Below are 16,793 nucleotides of genomic sequence, written 5' to 3'. Positions count from 1 at the left end.
GCGGGGGGATGGGGGCAGGGGCAGGGGACATACTCGTGGAGACAGGGAGCAGGGAAGAAGTATGGGATGTGGAACAGTCTGGGAGGTGGACTGGGAGGGAAATAAAATCTGGAAAAGAAAGAAAGAAAGAAAGAAAGAAAGAAAGAAAGAAAGAAAGAGAGAGAGAGAGAGAGAGAGAGAGAGAGAGAGAAAGAGAGAGAGAGAGAGAGAGAAGGAAGGAAGGAAGGAAGGAAGGAAGGAAGGAAGGAAGGAAGGAAGGAAGGAAGGAAGGAAGGAAGGAAGGAAGAGAATAATAAAAAGAAAAGAAAACCTAAAAAAGAAGATGTATTTCCTTTGAGATTATTGGATTAACTTATATGGTCTTCTCCTAGTTGCATATTGTTATTGTTTCCTATCTGATACATGAATTGTTTGTAAGAATCTTTCAAACAAGAGTTTTAGTAATAAATTGGACAAGCTACCCACAATGTAGGTCCATACATACCATCATCTAAAGATCATTGCCTGACATTTCTAATATAAAATGTATGTTGGTAGAAGAACATGATTTGAAAACTATAAAGTCAGAAGTTTTTCTGAAAATAATTCTTTTCATCTAATATAAACATAAATATCAATGAGAAGTGATGGCTATAAAGTTTTCTTTTCTATCAGGAATATCACATCATAACAATGCAATTGATATGTTTAAAATCCACTCTCAACTCTTTGGTGGAAGTCACAATGAAGAACTATATTTATAGGGCATTAAACCATAACAGCTCTGAAATGGCAGATAGATAGATAGATAGATAGATAGATAGATAGATAGATAGATAGATAGAAATATATCAGTATGAACTCATGTATTCATGTGCCTTCTATAAGTCAGTTCTCAATGATAGAAAAGGAATGGCCATTGATAAGCTAGCAAAAAACATTATCTTATAGTCATCTATGTTACAAAACTATACTCATGAGAACAGTTGATTTGAAAGTGTTGTAATGCATGTCTTTAATTCCAGGATACAGGAGGCAGAGACGGGTAGATCTCTGTGAGTTTGATACCAGTCTGGTCTATAAGGTAATTTACTGACCAGCCAGGACTACAAAGTAGGAACTGTCAAAACAAAAAAGTGTGCAGAAGATTAAAAAACAAAAAACAAAAAACCTAGTTTAAAGTGTGATTATAAGATGATGTAATACAGTAAACTGTTTGAAAATATAAGGCTGTTTTTAATTTTTAAAGTTTTGTATGTATATAATAATAATTAATGTAAAAATAAACCATTCATAAATTTGAAAAGAGCAAAGAGGGTTATATGGTAGGGTTTGGGGGGAAAATTAGAGAAATAATTTAAGTATTTTTTATTTTGTTCCTGAGAATCATTAATTTTAATAGTTTGAATTAAAATGAATAGTCATATTTTGTAGCAAATTATATATTTTTTCTTTTTATTGGTCCCACTAAAGTGTGTGTGAATTTGTGTGCGTATGTGTGTGTGTGTGTGTGTGTGTGTGTGTGTGTGTGTGTGTGTGATATCTTTCACAACACTTGGGCCTGACATTACTGCCAGATTATCATGTTATATTATTTTTTAATATATTTTTCCTGGGTGGTAGAATTAATTAAAAAATGGATATATGCCCTTTAATGTATAGAAAAAGAAATTCTCTATTTTGGAACATGATTTTTTGTTGTTTTCAAGTGTACCTCATTCTGTTCTACAAGCAGTAGTGCTATAGATTGTTTTATTTTGAAATTTTATGACTTTACATGTATTATTTTAACATTTTCCCTGATGCAAATGTATGGACCACAAGTATCAGTGGCAACTTTTAGATGTGCAAATAATCAATCTATATAATGATCATTTGGCTTAACAAATTCACATATTTCAAATTAGATCTTGAGAATTTTTGTCTTCTTCATGTAACTTCTAAATGCTGTAGGGTTGTTTGTTTGTTTGTTTGTTTGTTTTTCAGGAAAAACATCCAAACGGCTTTATTAAGTTTTTGCTCATTTGTTTGTTAGTTTGTTTTAAGACAAGATCTCAAGTAGCTCAGGCTGGTTTTAAATCCCTTATGTAGTCAAGGATGACCTTGAAATTCTTATCCTCCTGCCGGCACCTCCAGAGGACTGGGGTAGTGGGATTAGAGACATGCACCACAACACCTGGTCTATTTGATGCTGTGGATGTAGCTCCGGATTCAGGCAGAATAGGAAAGCACCTCACCCACTAAGCAGCATGGCCAGCTGAATGCACATTTTTTGGTCCATAAACTGACAATTCGGTATCCAGTTTCATATCTGAAGCAGCTTATTCATGTCAGAATGGAAGCTGGAGATGATTTACGGAGGTGAGGGGAGTATCTGCATGAAGTCACTTTTCTGCAGGAAATTTTCAATGCATGTTCTTGTGGTTCCCTGGGCGACCAGCAACAGTTTCCATTTGTGGTGCTCTAATAAGAAAGGAAAGAGACGAGCTAAGAAAAGCAAGTGCTGGCAGAGACTTTGGAGTTTGACTCTTTATCACTTAAAGATAAATGTCTGCAGCCTCTGTTGTGTTCAAGTCCTGGGAACTCATATATATATATAATATCAGCTCCTATGAGTCTAACAAATTCTGTTTGTATAGCATTGGTTAAATTGAAAATCATTCCAAAATGTGGACTTTTCTCAAAAAAGAAAAAAAAATAGCAGAGTATTGTTAAATACATAGTGTCAGGATGAATCTTGAGGTTCCTTGTCTTGTCTCCCCAATTCTGATGCTGGGAGAGACACATCAGGATCTGTCACAAAAAAAGAAGACTGGAAGAAGCAGTAGAGGCATTCCAGCATTTCCTTGTCGTCTGTGAAACATGTCACTTCTTTCATTCTGAAGAATCTAGGTCTATGGCACTAAATTGGTAAGAATTATGATATAGTAAGAATCCAAATATCACAAACTAAATGACATTTCTTAAAGTGTGCAGAGTCTCTTTGGGTAACTAACAAATGCTAAGGAATACTGCCATCATAGTGTACCTGTCAAGCAGAGAGAAAGGAACTCTGCTCCATGATTATTCTCTCAGAGAGAAAATGCAGTGCATCTTTAACACAATGTGTGAGTGTGCATGTATGTATGTCTGTGTGCATGTGTGTCTCTGTGTGTGCCTGTTGTGTACCTGTGTATACGCTGTGTGTGCCTGCATGTGTTTGTGTGTGTAGTAGTAGTAGTAGTAGTAGTAGTAGCAATAGATGAGTTTTGTGAGCACCCGTCTCGCCAGCAAGAACTACGCCACAATAGGATCCTTCTGCACACGTTTATTGGGAGAACATTGATTGCATAGGTGAAAGACCCTGAGCCCAAAAATGGTGCTGCTTATATAGGCCTAGGAGTGATGTGTCCATACCTGATTGGTTATGCTACCAGTACCTCATTAATATGCGTTGGACCAGGCAGTGACTCGGCAAAAACCTCTTATGCACATGCACACATTGGTTGTTTACCCATAATCATGGGCAGTGGCCAGTGGTAGCCAGTGCCACTCTGCAATGGCACATGTGGGTTCCCACATCTCCCCCTTTTTGTTTTAATAAAATGAGGCTGGTCTAGTCCTGTGCAATTATGTCCATCCGCCATGGCTCCTGTTTTAGGTCGTTCCTCTATTGTCACAGCCTTACCTGTCATAGGGTAACCCTATCGCCACGGGGCCTCGTGTCTTAGGTTGGTCTGTGCATGAGGAAAGTTGCCCGTCTCTGGATACCACAGTGCTGTGTGACAGTAATTGCTAAATGACCTAGGGCGAACTCTACAAAAGAGGCCAGCCAAAAATGAATTAGTGGGGAAATCATGATCACCCTATCGTGTGCAATGAGGAAACCTCAGCGATGTGCAAGGGCTGATCAATGATCGTTGAGTCTCTCTCATCCCAGTGTAATAGATCTATAAATCCGTGGAGTGCAAGAGCAGAGAACTCAGATGCCGACTAATTCTTGAGCATAGATAACCAAACTTCAGGGGAGGCGCCGTTTTCAATAGCTAAAAGTGCCTGAGTTATAATCACCTTGTCACATTTTTTCTTGGGTTCTGAATTTGCATACCAACCAGAGCATGACCACCAGTCCACAGCATAGGGCAGCACCAAACAAAATCACTCCCACCCATTCCTTAAAGTAAGAAAATGCAGAGGTAAGCCAAGAGGTAAAATTGCCAACAATGATGGGTTCTATTTGAGTTCCATTAAGGCTTAAAATCTGGCATTAGATGTAAAGAATTGAGGAAACACCCGAATGTGTCAACGGCGTTGTTTCAGGAACACAGAGCTCTTCAGTTTTCACTAGCGGGAGCACCTCCAGCCACAGGAACATCCATGTCCTCACAGCTCCACCTGCCCTGAATTGCTCTGGTCAGCCACTCCGGAACCTGCAGCTGTTGTCGATGATCCTGAGGAAACAAACAAACAGACCCTCTCTCCCAAACCAATTGAGAGCACTCCTTTTACCTGATTCAGTGCCTCATTGTCTCTCTGTAGTTCTACAACACTGTCAACACCGGTGGGCAATGATTTCCAGGCCCTTATGGCAATCTGATTCACCTGCTCAAACACCTGCACTGGATATCCTGTCTGTTGTTGTGCAAAGCAACCTTGATCAAGCAGCATATCTCCATCCCATGCTGGATTTTGCAAATTCAATAAGGAAGGCTTTCCAGTTTAAATACTGCCCAGGTGAAAGGATGCCTTTACCAAGCCTGCCCAATTGGACAGCATCATGCAGTGTCTATTTAAGGCCTCTACTTGAGCCACAGTATAGGAGGCAGTTAAGCCGTACATCCGCACGGACTCAGCCAAATTCCTGATTACTTTGAAATCTAGAGACTCATGATATCTCTGCCCTGCTTGGTCGATGAAAATAGGATATCCCAGGAAGGAGAATCTAATCTCTCTCCAAATCTCTGAACAGAAGGATTTTTCAACATGAAACACAGAACAACCATTCAAACAACAAAACAAACATGAATTGACAGACATATGGACAATTTGTTGCACCAAAAATAGATAATAGACAGACAGGGAATAAAACTTGGTGTCTCAAAGGGACACAGATATCCTATCCGGAGCTAAAAATATATCCATAGGAGCCAGAGAGGAAGCAGGACGTCTCCCATTTTCCTTCTGTCCCTAGGAGAGCTCTGAAATAGCTTATTTTCATTTTTTTTGTATTTCTTACTTTACTTATATTTCTGCGCGCACCTTCTTTTTCATTTCTCTCTGTTTCTGATATGCTTCCCTGGTGCTCCTGCAAAAGTCACTGCCCTTCCCCAGCGACAATTACCGGACCTACTGTGTAAGAAAGCATACCTTTCAGAGACTCACATTAATTTCCTTTTACTTACCGGTACCCCTGTTCCCCAGCTGAAGAGTTCTGAATCCACACCGGATCCTTCTCAACAGTCTGTTTTACAGGAACACTTTATTAACCGCTCTTTCCCCGTGATGCAGTTCTGAATCCTCCCTGTAACAGGGGGTCTTTGCTCATGCCTGAAGATGTTACTTATTCCCTGGTCCCGGGTCCCAGGTTTCGGCACCATTTGTGAGCTCCCGTCTCGCCAGCAAGAACTACGCCACAATAGGATCCTTCTGCACACGTTTATTGAGAGAGCATTGATTGCATAGGCAAAAGACCCTGAGCCCAAAAATGGTGCTGCTTATATAGGCCTAGGAGTGATGTGTCCATACCTGATTGGTTATGCTACCAGTACCTCATTCATATGCGTCGGGCCAGGCAGTGACTCTGCAAAAACCTCTTATGTACATGCACACATTGGTTGTTTACCCATAATCATGGGCAGTGGCCAGTGGTAGCCAGCGCCACTCTGCAACGGCACATGTGGCTTCCCACAGAGTTTGACATATTTGTTTTTACTTATCCCTCAAACAATACATTTCAGCTTCCTTCTTCTTGAGTTTCATGAGTTTTGCAAGTTGTATCTTAGGTATTCTGAGCTTCTGGACTGATATCCACTTATCAGTGAGTGAATATCGTATATGTTCTTTTGGGATTGGATGACATAACTCAGACTGATATCCTCCAGATCCATCTATTTGCCTAAGAATTTCATAAACTCATTGTTTTAATAGCTGATTAGTACTCCATTGTGTAAATGTACTACATTTTCTGTATCCATTCCTCTGTTGAGGGACATCTGGGTTCTTTCCAGCTTCTGGTTATTATAAATAAGGCTGCTATGAACATAGCAGAGCATGTGTCCTTATTAAATGTTGGAGAATCTTCTGTGTATGTGTCCAGGAGTGATATTGCTGGGTCCTCAGTTAGTACTATGTCTAATTTTCTGAGGAACCTCCAGATGTATTTCCAGAGTGGTTGTACCAACTTGCAATCCCACCAGCAATGGAGGAGTGTTCATTTTTCTCCACATCATTGCCAGCATCTGCTGCCACCTGAGTGTTTGATCTTAGCCATTCTGACTGGTGTGAGGTGGAATCTCAGGGTTGTTTTGATTTGTATTTCCCTGATGATTAAGGATGTTGAACTTTTTCTAGGTGCTTCTCAGCCATTTGGTATTCCTCAGTTGATAATTCTTTGTTTAGCTCTGTACCCCATTTTTAATAGGGTTATTTGGTTCTTTGGAGTCTAACTTCTTGAGTTCTTTGTATACATTGGATATTGGCCCTCTATCAGATTTAGGATTGGTAAAGACCTTTTCCCAATCTGTTGGTTGCCTTTTTGTCTTATTGACAGTGTCCTTTGCCTTACAGAAGCTTTGTAATTTTATGAGGTCCCATTTGTCGATTCTTGATCTTAGAGCACAAACCATTGGTGTTCTGTTCAGGAATTTTCCCCCTGTGTCCATATGTTCGAGGGTCTTCCCCATGTTCTCCTCTATAAGTTTCAGTGTCTCTGGTTTTATGTGGAGGTCCTTGATCCACCTGGACTTGAGCTTTATACAAGGAAATAAGAATGGGTCAAAGGAAGTCCAAAGTGTGGATACTTTGATCCTTCCTAGAAGGTGGTACAAAATACCCATGGAAGGAGTTACACAGACAAAGTGTGAAGCAGAGACTGAAGGAATGACCATCCAGAGACTGACACAACTGAGCATCCACCCCATATACAATCACCAAGCCCAGACACTATTGTGGATCCCAACAAGTGCTTGCTGACAGAAGCCTGATATAGCTATCTCCTGAGAGGTTCTTCCAGTGCCTGACAAATACAGAAGTGGATGCACAGGTTCCCCAATGAAGGAGCTAGAGAAAGTGCTCAAGGAGCTGAAGGGATTTGCAGCCCCATAGGAGGAACAACAATATGATCTAACAAGTACCCCCAGAGATCCCAGGGACTAAGCTACCAACCAAAGAAAACACATGGTGGGACTCATGGCTCCAGTTGTATATGTAGCAGAGAATGGCCTATTAGCCAGCATTGGGAGGAGAGGCCCTTGGTCTTGTGAAGGCTCTATGTCCCAGTGTAGGTGAATGCCAGTGCCATGAAGCAATAGTGAGTGAGTTGGTGAGCAGGGCAGAGGATAGGGGTTTTTTGGAGGGGAAACTAGGAAAGGGGATAACATTTGAAATGTAAATAAAGAAAATATCTAATTAAAAAAATACATTCCAGCCAATTTCCCCTTCCTACACACCTTCCAATTTTCCTCCCGCACCTCCTCTCCCCACCAATCTACTTCTCTTTCTTCAGTTCCCTTAAGAAAAAAAAAAAAAAGCAGGTCTCTTTTCTGATACATAGATAGGTAGATAGATTCATACCTAAATATATATGTAGATATGTAGATAGCTGACATTAAACAAATCCTTCAACTTATAATAAAGTTTTAGCCCAATAAATGCCTTGTAAGCTACGGATAATAAACACATCTAGCACACATAAACTACAATATTCCATGGCTTATTCTAGACTACATTGCAGTCTAGAATTGCAGTGGTGAGCATATTTTTCTTAGCCCACCAGTGGACAAAATCAGCACAACCCTTTATTTTATGACAAAGATTCTAAATATCTTTCAAAATATATTCAGTACCTACTATCAGAAATGCAACAGAACACAGGATAGTTGATGAGTTGTTATTCGTCCTTATAAAGGCATGGCTGATGGGGAGTTAAAGCTTATGGCAACTTCCCAGCATATCCAGACAGTGTGGTACATGTTCATTCCAAGGGACAAGATAAAAATTCAAATGTGGAAGCATGGAGTCCACTGAATGTGTTCTCTTGTGAATCATTGTAGATGAAATACTAAGTCAATGGATCATGAGCTGGGTATCTCCACTTTTCTCCATCTTACTCTTTGAAGCAAGTCCTCTCACAGAAACTAGAGATCATTAATTTGGCAAGTCTTGTTCCCCAGGATCCTCCCACCCTTGCCTCTCCACCATTAAAGGTATGTGATGCCCATCTGACTTTGGGCAAGAGTGTTGGGAATATGCATTGAGGTCCTCCTGACTGCTGGGCAAACTTGCCAATTGATCCATCTCCATAGCTCCACTCTCTGTATATTTAAAACTCAAGCAAATATTCACCTAAAGTATTAGTCCTTTTAAGATCTACTATTTTTCTCTATAAAAGGATTAGAAAGTTTGTAGTTCATTGATGCTAAATAATTGATTTCTGGACAATTGAGATTTTTGCTGTTGGCCTAACTCACAGCCTTTTATTCAATTTGCATTGGAATTTCAACTATCGAAAACACATAGGCAGTGCTCAAGCCCATATCCAGTCTGATGGCCCTTCTGAGCTCCAGTATCTCTTTCTGATTTTCTGCTAGCCATATCCACCTTGACTCACTGCAGGCCCCTCTTATAATGAACATGAAGCTGAACAGGACATGGTCTTCACTTCACTGCCTGTGTTTTCTAGTTCTGTTCATCACATGATTTTACAACCTAGTAAGAACCCAAGGTTCGGTCTTTCTCCAGTACTTTCCATATTTTATTGTAATTTAGCCAGTTACATGGTTAAATATCATCAGATTCATTCCTGTGCAATAGTGGAGTCAACCAACCCCCCCCCACCTTCTTCTACACTCTTAGGTCACTATCCATTAATCTCACCTAAACTTGCCCCAACAGATCTCCCAAATTATGATAACATAGTCCTTCAGATCTCTCTCTCTCTCTCTCTTTCTCTCTCTCTGTTGTGTATGCTCATGTATCAATATGATATACTGAGAAAAGCAGCTTATGAGAGACTTATGAGAGAAAGAGTTTATTCCCTCAGATTGGAGGATCCAGTCCATTATTAAAGGGGAGCACTCACTGGCAAAGGGAACTTAAGGCAGCTAGCTAGTTATCATGTTGCGCCTACATTCAATGTAAGCACAATGATTGCTCATGCTCAGTTCACTTCCTCCTTTCTGTGAAGTCTGAAATCTGATACCAGGGATTAATTCTGTTCAGTTTTAGAGGAGGTTTTCCTATACAACTAACTAATTAAACAATTAGCTTCATAAACATGTCCAGTGGCTTATATCACATGTGATTCTAGATACTATCAAGTTGAAGCTCCACCAGTGTCACTTTGATCTCCAAACACAGCACTTTTAAGCCAAAACCTTTCACCTCTCATTCAAATAGGCTCCTAGCCAATTTACAGTGCAAAATATTATATATTCAGTCTAATTTTAGATACTCCCATAGTTTAAAACTCTCAACATTGTTTAAAAGTCTAAAATCTAAATATCAACAGAAACTCAAGACATCCTTTCAACTGTGGATCCCTATAACACAAAAACACAATTTACCTGTGTACAGAATGTGATGGTACAGAATAAACATGTTCTCTTCAAAAAAGAAGAGTCTGAGCATAGCAAGACCAAACCACAAAAAAGATCAAACTTAGCAGAGCAATCATCAAACCCTCAGCTCCAATTCTGGCATCTGGAGCTTGTAAAATAATCATCTGGGATCCTAGTGGTTTATAAGGTTTCATCTCTCTAGCTCTGACACCTGCATCACATAGCCTCTTTCTAGATCTGGTTGTACCTCATACCTGCACCTTTCTTCTGGAGATGGCCAAGGGCCCGGGAATCTATAATAGCCTCAGTTATACAGTGTGTACAATGGGCTTTATTGTCACATATTTATGTAGTGGACTCCTAGGGCTTTTACAGGACTCTGAAGCTCTCACAAATCGCTTGGCTTCAGTGACTCTCTGGAGCCATAATGTAAGATCCAATGACTCCCATCAATAATGCACCTTTCATGTGTGTAAAATGAGAAGCATGTGGGAAATGGTACCAATTTTGGCTGCCAGTTTAAGATGTTGGACCATGGTTGCATTAGCGTCTATGTGCAGACCCTGGAGTAACACTTCTGTTGGCAGCGTTACTACAGAGCAGGGATTCCTTTCCATGGGGACTCAGTGTCTATTTAGGTTCTTTCTATTGAAAATGAATTTGCATTTTTATGAAATAGAACCTTTGGTGTGTGGGGTCTTGTTCTCAAGACACCTTTTCTGTTGTCCTAATTCAAAGCACCAGGTTTTGTTTTTCCCCCAAAGGTGCTAATCATGTTAACAGTTACAGCTGTGTTCAAACTGCCTCCTATGTAAGGCTAAACTTGTTCACATTGTTCCTTTGACAAAATGCACATTTCTGATATATTTCTGCTTTCTATCAATGCTTTCTTACTATAAACATAGATGAGATTAATAAACAGTAGCCATTCCAGAGTCTGAATACTTTCCTATTTTGAAATTTGCTGCAGAACAAACCAGTCTACTATTTTTAATTTAACCTCATCCAACTCAAGCTCTCAGATGTGAGTTAAATCCATGATGCTCTTTGTCAGAATATTGTATAAATGTTCCATAGCCCAGTTCTTGATAGAGTACTTGAACTTGAATGCCTCTGCTACCTCATGGGTTGTCCTTCCACACTCCAAATGTGCCTTGGAATCCCTGTCTTCCAACTTCTACTGTAATGGCCCATTAAACGCTACCTACAACTCTCAAGGACTCTTCTAGCACCAAGTTCTAAATCTTCTATAGTCCTCCTGTAAATCAGCTTCAAAACAGTCACATGACTTGTCTTATTACAGTTATGGCCCTGTTCCCTGGGACCAATTTTAGTTACTTTTCCTGTTGCTTTGATAAAGTTCCCTAGCAAAAAAACAACTTACCTGTTAGAGGGTATAATTTGGCCCATAGTTTGAGTGTGTACTCAGTCATGATGGGGATGTCCTGGAAGCTAGAGATAGAAACAGCACTGATCCTGTTTTATCTTTAGTCAGCAGGCAGAGAATGGCCATTGATCATGATCAGTTAACATCAATTGCACAGTTTAGGTCCTAGTCAGGGGGAACTATATCCCTGCAATCTACTTTTCAATTCAGAATTTTAATTTTGTGAGATTATAATATAGCTACATCATTTACTCTTTCCCTTTTCTCCCTCCAACCCCTCCCATCTGCCCTTTCTTGCTCTCTTTCAAATCCATGGCCTTTTTTATTAATTATAGGAGTATATATATATATATATATATATATATATATATATATATATCATACACACATATGAGATGTACAAACATACATGTATGTTATATGTACATATACATGCAATACACATAATAATATATTCCTAAATATGTAAATACAACTTGTTCAGTCTATATAAAGTTACTTGTATGTATGTTTTCAGGCTAATTACTTTATATTGGATAAACAATTGGTGTGCTCTCACTGGAAGACTATTCCTCCTGCTTTTGGCATTCCTTGCTTGTCTGTAATTCTGTGTGGGTTGAAGCCTCTTGAGATTTCCCCATATTTTTATTACTATTTTAATATATTTCATGAGATAGATTGTGAAAATATTCTCTTCCACAACTACTTCCAGGTCCTCCCCATTCTGCCTATCTACCGAACTTCATGTTCTTTTTCTCTCACCCTCAAAAACATTACAACCTTACTTTTAAGGTGGGTCTTCTCAACTTAATTAGTGTAATCACAAGCATAGACATATGGTAAGCTAACATAGATAATCACTCCCAGGCATGCCCAGAGACTTGTCTCCTAGGATATTCTAGCTCCTGTCAAGTTGACAATATTAACCATCAAGGCTTAGTATAAAATGCCAAATCCTTAACATTGAAGTGTATTATAATCTGATAATCTGGTTCTGTTAACATCTTTAGTCTAATCTGCTTTCACCTCTCAGAGAGCCAGGCTTTCTCATCTTCCCAAAAGTACCATAAAGTAGGATAAATTCTAAGGCAGTGGTTCTCAATCTCCTAATGCTTCAACCTTTTAATACAGTTGCTCATATTGTGGTAAGCCCCCACCCATAACATTATTTCATTGAGAACTGCTGGTCTATGGGAAATTCTTACTCATCTTTCAATGTTCACTTCCAATCATGCTTCATCTAGAAGGCTTTCTTGACCTACCACCTATTTGCTTTCTTCTCCTTCTCTGCTGGCTCAACTTGGATGTCTTCCTGTTAGTGCACATTCCATTGGTTTCATCAATTACTTTCTATTAGATTCATGATCCTACAACTTTCCCACTTATATTTTTCATCGATTCTCTTGCCTCTCTCCCTCAATATCTATTTCTCCCTGTGAAATATGCAAATAGGCATATTCAACATATTGGGTTTAAGTAGCGCCCTGTTTTCTCTTTCATAGCAAAAAAAAAAAAATCAAAAAACAAAAAAACTTGAATTATGCATTTTATTGTCTTGATTTCCCATCCTATCTCTCAGTCGTTATAAATCTTTTTCAGTTCTATTGAAAACGTTATTGCATTACCATCAATGACCCCCGCATTGCTAATTCAAAGGTGAATTTTTTGCTCAAATCTTGTTTATTTAGTCAACAGCATTTGATAAAGCTGATTCCATACTTCTCTTTCAAACACATGAGTTATATATATTTACTAGATTTGGGGGAAAGCTCTCTATTTTTAAGCCATTTTTACTGATCTTTTCTCATACCTCTGACATATTAATGTGAAATTGCGTCAGAACCTAGACAGACTCTTGCCATGGTAACATATGCCTGCTCTTTTGGAATGTTTATGTAGCAAAGTATTATCAAAGTATTATCTTTGCACTTATAACTGTAAAACTTGCATTTCCAACCATAGAATTTGCCCCAGATTTCAGACTTATATATACCCAGTTACCTGATATAGTTCCATAGACTTGTGTTCATTATAACAAATTTAAAATTGCAAACACAAAACTTGCATCTTCTCCTTCTTACTTTCATTGACGTTCCAGCTGATGACACTTCTATTTTTCCTTCCTGGTGTTAAGGACATGACATTGGTAGTCTTCTTTGCCTTTTTTCTTTTGCTCATATTTCATAGATATTCCATTAGCAAACACAATAAACTATAACTTTAACATACATGACAAACATGAACATTTCTTATTATATACTTTCTCTTTTTTATTTATTGAAAATAGACTTTTCTCCCTTATAATATATCTCTACCACAGATTCTTCTCTCTCAGCTCCTCCAAGCTTACCTCCATACTTCCCCTTTCCCCTAATCTATTCCCCCTCCTTTCCTTATTAAAAAAAAAAAAAAACAGGCCTCCAAAGTATGACAACCAAACATGACAAAACAAGATAGGGCAATATTACAAGATAGGGCAAAAGCCCTCAGACTGAGGCTGGTCAAGGCAAGAGCAAAAGAGTCCAAAGAACAGGCAAAACAGCCAAGACATATCTGCTCCTATTCTTAGAAGTCCCACCCCTAGAAATATCAATCTACCATCTATAACATGAATGCAGAGGGCCTGGTATAGACCCTTTCAGGCCTCTCCCATGCTTACAAAGTTAGTCTCTGTGAGCCCGTGTGTGCCCTGCCTAGTCCATTCAGTAGGTTGTGCTCTCCTGGTGTCCTCCATCCCCTCTGACTCCTACCATTTTTTCTCACCCTCTTCCATGGGATTCCAAGAGCTTCAAAGGGAGGAACTGATGGAGATCTCCAATGTAAACACTCTGCATGATGTCTGAATGTGGGTCTCTGCATCTGCTCCCTTCTGCTTCTGGAGAAGCTTCTCTGATGACTGGCCAGGACTGATATGTAAATATAGAATACTGTTAGGAACATTTCACTGATTTCTTTTAAAAGACCAGTTGTGTTTTGTCTTATAGCCTGTGTCTCTAGGCTATCTATCCTCCAGTTCCTGGCCATCCAAGCAGTGTCAGGCATGGTCTCCATCATGTAGAGTGACCTCAAGTTAAATCAGACATTGGGTGTCCACTCCCACATCTTTTGTGCCACCATCCTCCGCAGCACATCTTGCAGGCAGAACAGATTGCAGGTTAAAGGATTTGTAGCTGGGTTGTTGTCCATGTTTCCTTTCTCTTTCTGTAGCCTGCAGAACATTTTCTCCTAACAAAGAGACTAGAAGGTAGGGATGAAGTGTCCATGCAGCCAACTTTGATCATGTTATATCCAATGAGTTGTGTGGGTATTTTCCTTGGCAATAGGGCCCTGCTGTCATCTTAAAGAGAGCTACCTTCTGCACTACCATTAGCCTGGGGTGTTTGGGTATCTCCATTTCTTAATACCCAATCCAAGTAATACTGAAAGTACCCATACACCTCTCAAGCCTCCTTGTTGTTCCTGTACACAAGGCTGATCCTGTTAAAGTGCAAACCACACCACGGAAATGTTCACCTCTCACTGACTTTCCAATTTTCTCAGTCAAAGGCAGAACCATAGATTAAAGTAGAATTGTCAAATCAGTTCGGGAACCCAAGAATTCTTGGCCCTCTATTCCTTTTATTCTCCCCTATTTTAGCTTCGTGAGCCTCCCTCCTGCTCTATGAATAACCCAAAATAACCATGTTCCAAGGAAATGCATTCTTTATCACTAAGCTCTAAACTCTCCTCCAAGACAGACACAGCTCCCTTGCTTCCCTTCCTCATGGCTCTGCTCACATGTGAGCTACTCTGTGGAACTGTCGGCCTTATTTATGGCCACAGACCAATCTCTCCAACATACCACATCTATCATTTTCATTTTATTCTCTTATGAAGAAAGTATTCTCTGAGTTCTTATTCATTTTATTTGCATATAGTACCTCCCCTTCCTAAAAATGTGAAGTCTAAATGTGACTCTCAACATGTTCTTTATTGTTTCCTTTGTACTTAGGAGCCTATAACTGCATAGGCACTGCAAAGGCATTTACTGAGGAAATGGTCAATACATTTAGATATGGATTACCCCACCTATGTGAAGACATATATCTTGCAAGGAAGAAGGTGCATGTATTAAGTACATTAAATTATCTACAACAGAACAGTAACTTCATGTAACAGTCAAATAGTAAATGCCTTTTCTTATTTCTATTTGCTCACAGTATTCGACTTCCACATAGTGCAGATATTGGAAAAAAGCTAAAAATTCTGTAAGAATGAGAAGAGGAATACACATTTAGCACGCTGCCAACTGGAGCAGGAGGATGCCCCTCACCTCTCTGGAAACAGTGACTAGGTGATCCCCTGAAGGATCATACAAAATGATGAAAAGAGTGGGGAAATACATGAGGGAAAAGAGGAGGAAGACAGAAATGATTGAGGCACCAGGACTGAGAAAAGAAATTAGTTAGTCTTAATTGAAGAGGGAATGATAATCAATTCCCCCTGAAAGACAGGTCAGAATTACAATCAACCTAGTATAATAAGCTTATAAGTACAATTTACATTTATTTTAACAATAAAATTACTTGAAATGAATTTTCCCATTGTGTATAATAGTAAGACATTTTACTGTTATAGAAAAGTAACATAAAAATCTGAAAACCATTAACTAATAATTTTCTTTCCACTGTAGACTCTTCAGAATCCAGTAAAGGTCTCCAGATCTCTGGCTCCTATCAGGACCTAGAGTCATCCCTACTAGATAACTCTGCCATCTCTTTGAACTTGCAGCTTCTGCATTAGATCTTCCACCCTTCAGGAGCAGAAAAAGAAAGATCAAACATATCCATCTGGGTCCATCTGTCTCCACTCCATGTGTGACCCAGATATTAGCCACACAGACACACAAAATTTCAGCAGGGGCTGTGAACTAGAGTTTAGCCATGTGCCTAAGAGGGCTACTGAGCCATCTATGAATAACTATGAAAGGTCTTCTATTACAGTTTTCCATAACTTTTAGTTTAAGAAATAAGCCTGCTGTCATTTCATGAACAGAGATAAAAGTCATGATACTCTTAAGTCAAAGAAAAAGATGAGTTACACATAAGTTAGAGAATCTGATTGCTTTGTTTTACTTAATTTATTGACAAATCCTGGCATCTTAGTGTCATAAAACTTTGAGAAGGGCACATGGTATCTATATTAGATTCTATTACAGAAGAGGAAGCTAAATCTTTCATAATAAGCAACAAGAATTCTTGATCTTTGCTCTAGCAATGCTACCATTCTGTTCCTCTTTTGATTTATATACAAACATCTTTTAAAAGAAGATTTGAATAAATAACCTCTGGTGCCTTACTCTAAATTAATCAAAATTCCAAAGGATTCATGAACAAATCCATCCCCAAATAGCCATACATGATTAAACATTTCTCAAGCAAGGTGCTTAGGGTAATTTGAGCAAGCCACACTAACTGAGTTATTAACAGGTTGACATATCTGGGATGTTTTAGAACAGGAGATACCATCTAGATTGATCTAGTGCAAGAGAACCACTTCTCTGCCTAGCTACATGAAAGTAGGAAAAAGTAGTAGCTGTAAAACTCAGGAAATCATAAGTTGTGCTGCATGGTCAGCAGATCCTAAGTGGAGAAGAATCTGATATGTGACTAATAGCATCTTTTTTTTTCCAT

This window comes from Mus musculus, chromosome 5 (assembly GCF_000001635.26).
Source record: "Mus musculus strain C57BL/6J chromosome 5, GRCm38.p6 C57BL/6J".
Classification (NCBI taxonomy): Eukaryota; Metazoa; Chordata; class Mammalia; order Rodentia; family Muridae; genus Mus; species Mus musculus.
Note: the sequence above shows the minus strand (reverse complement) of the source record.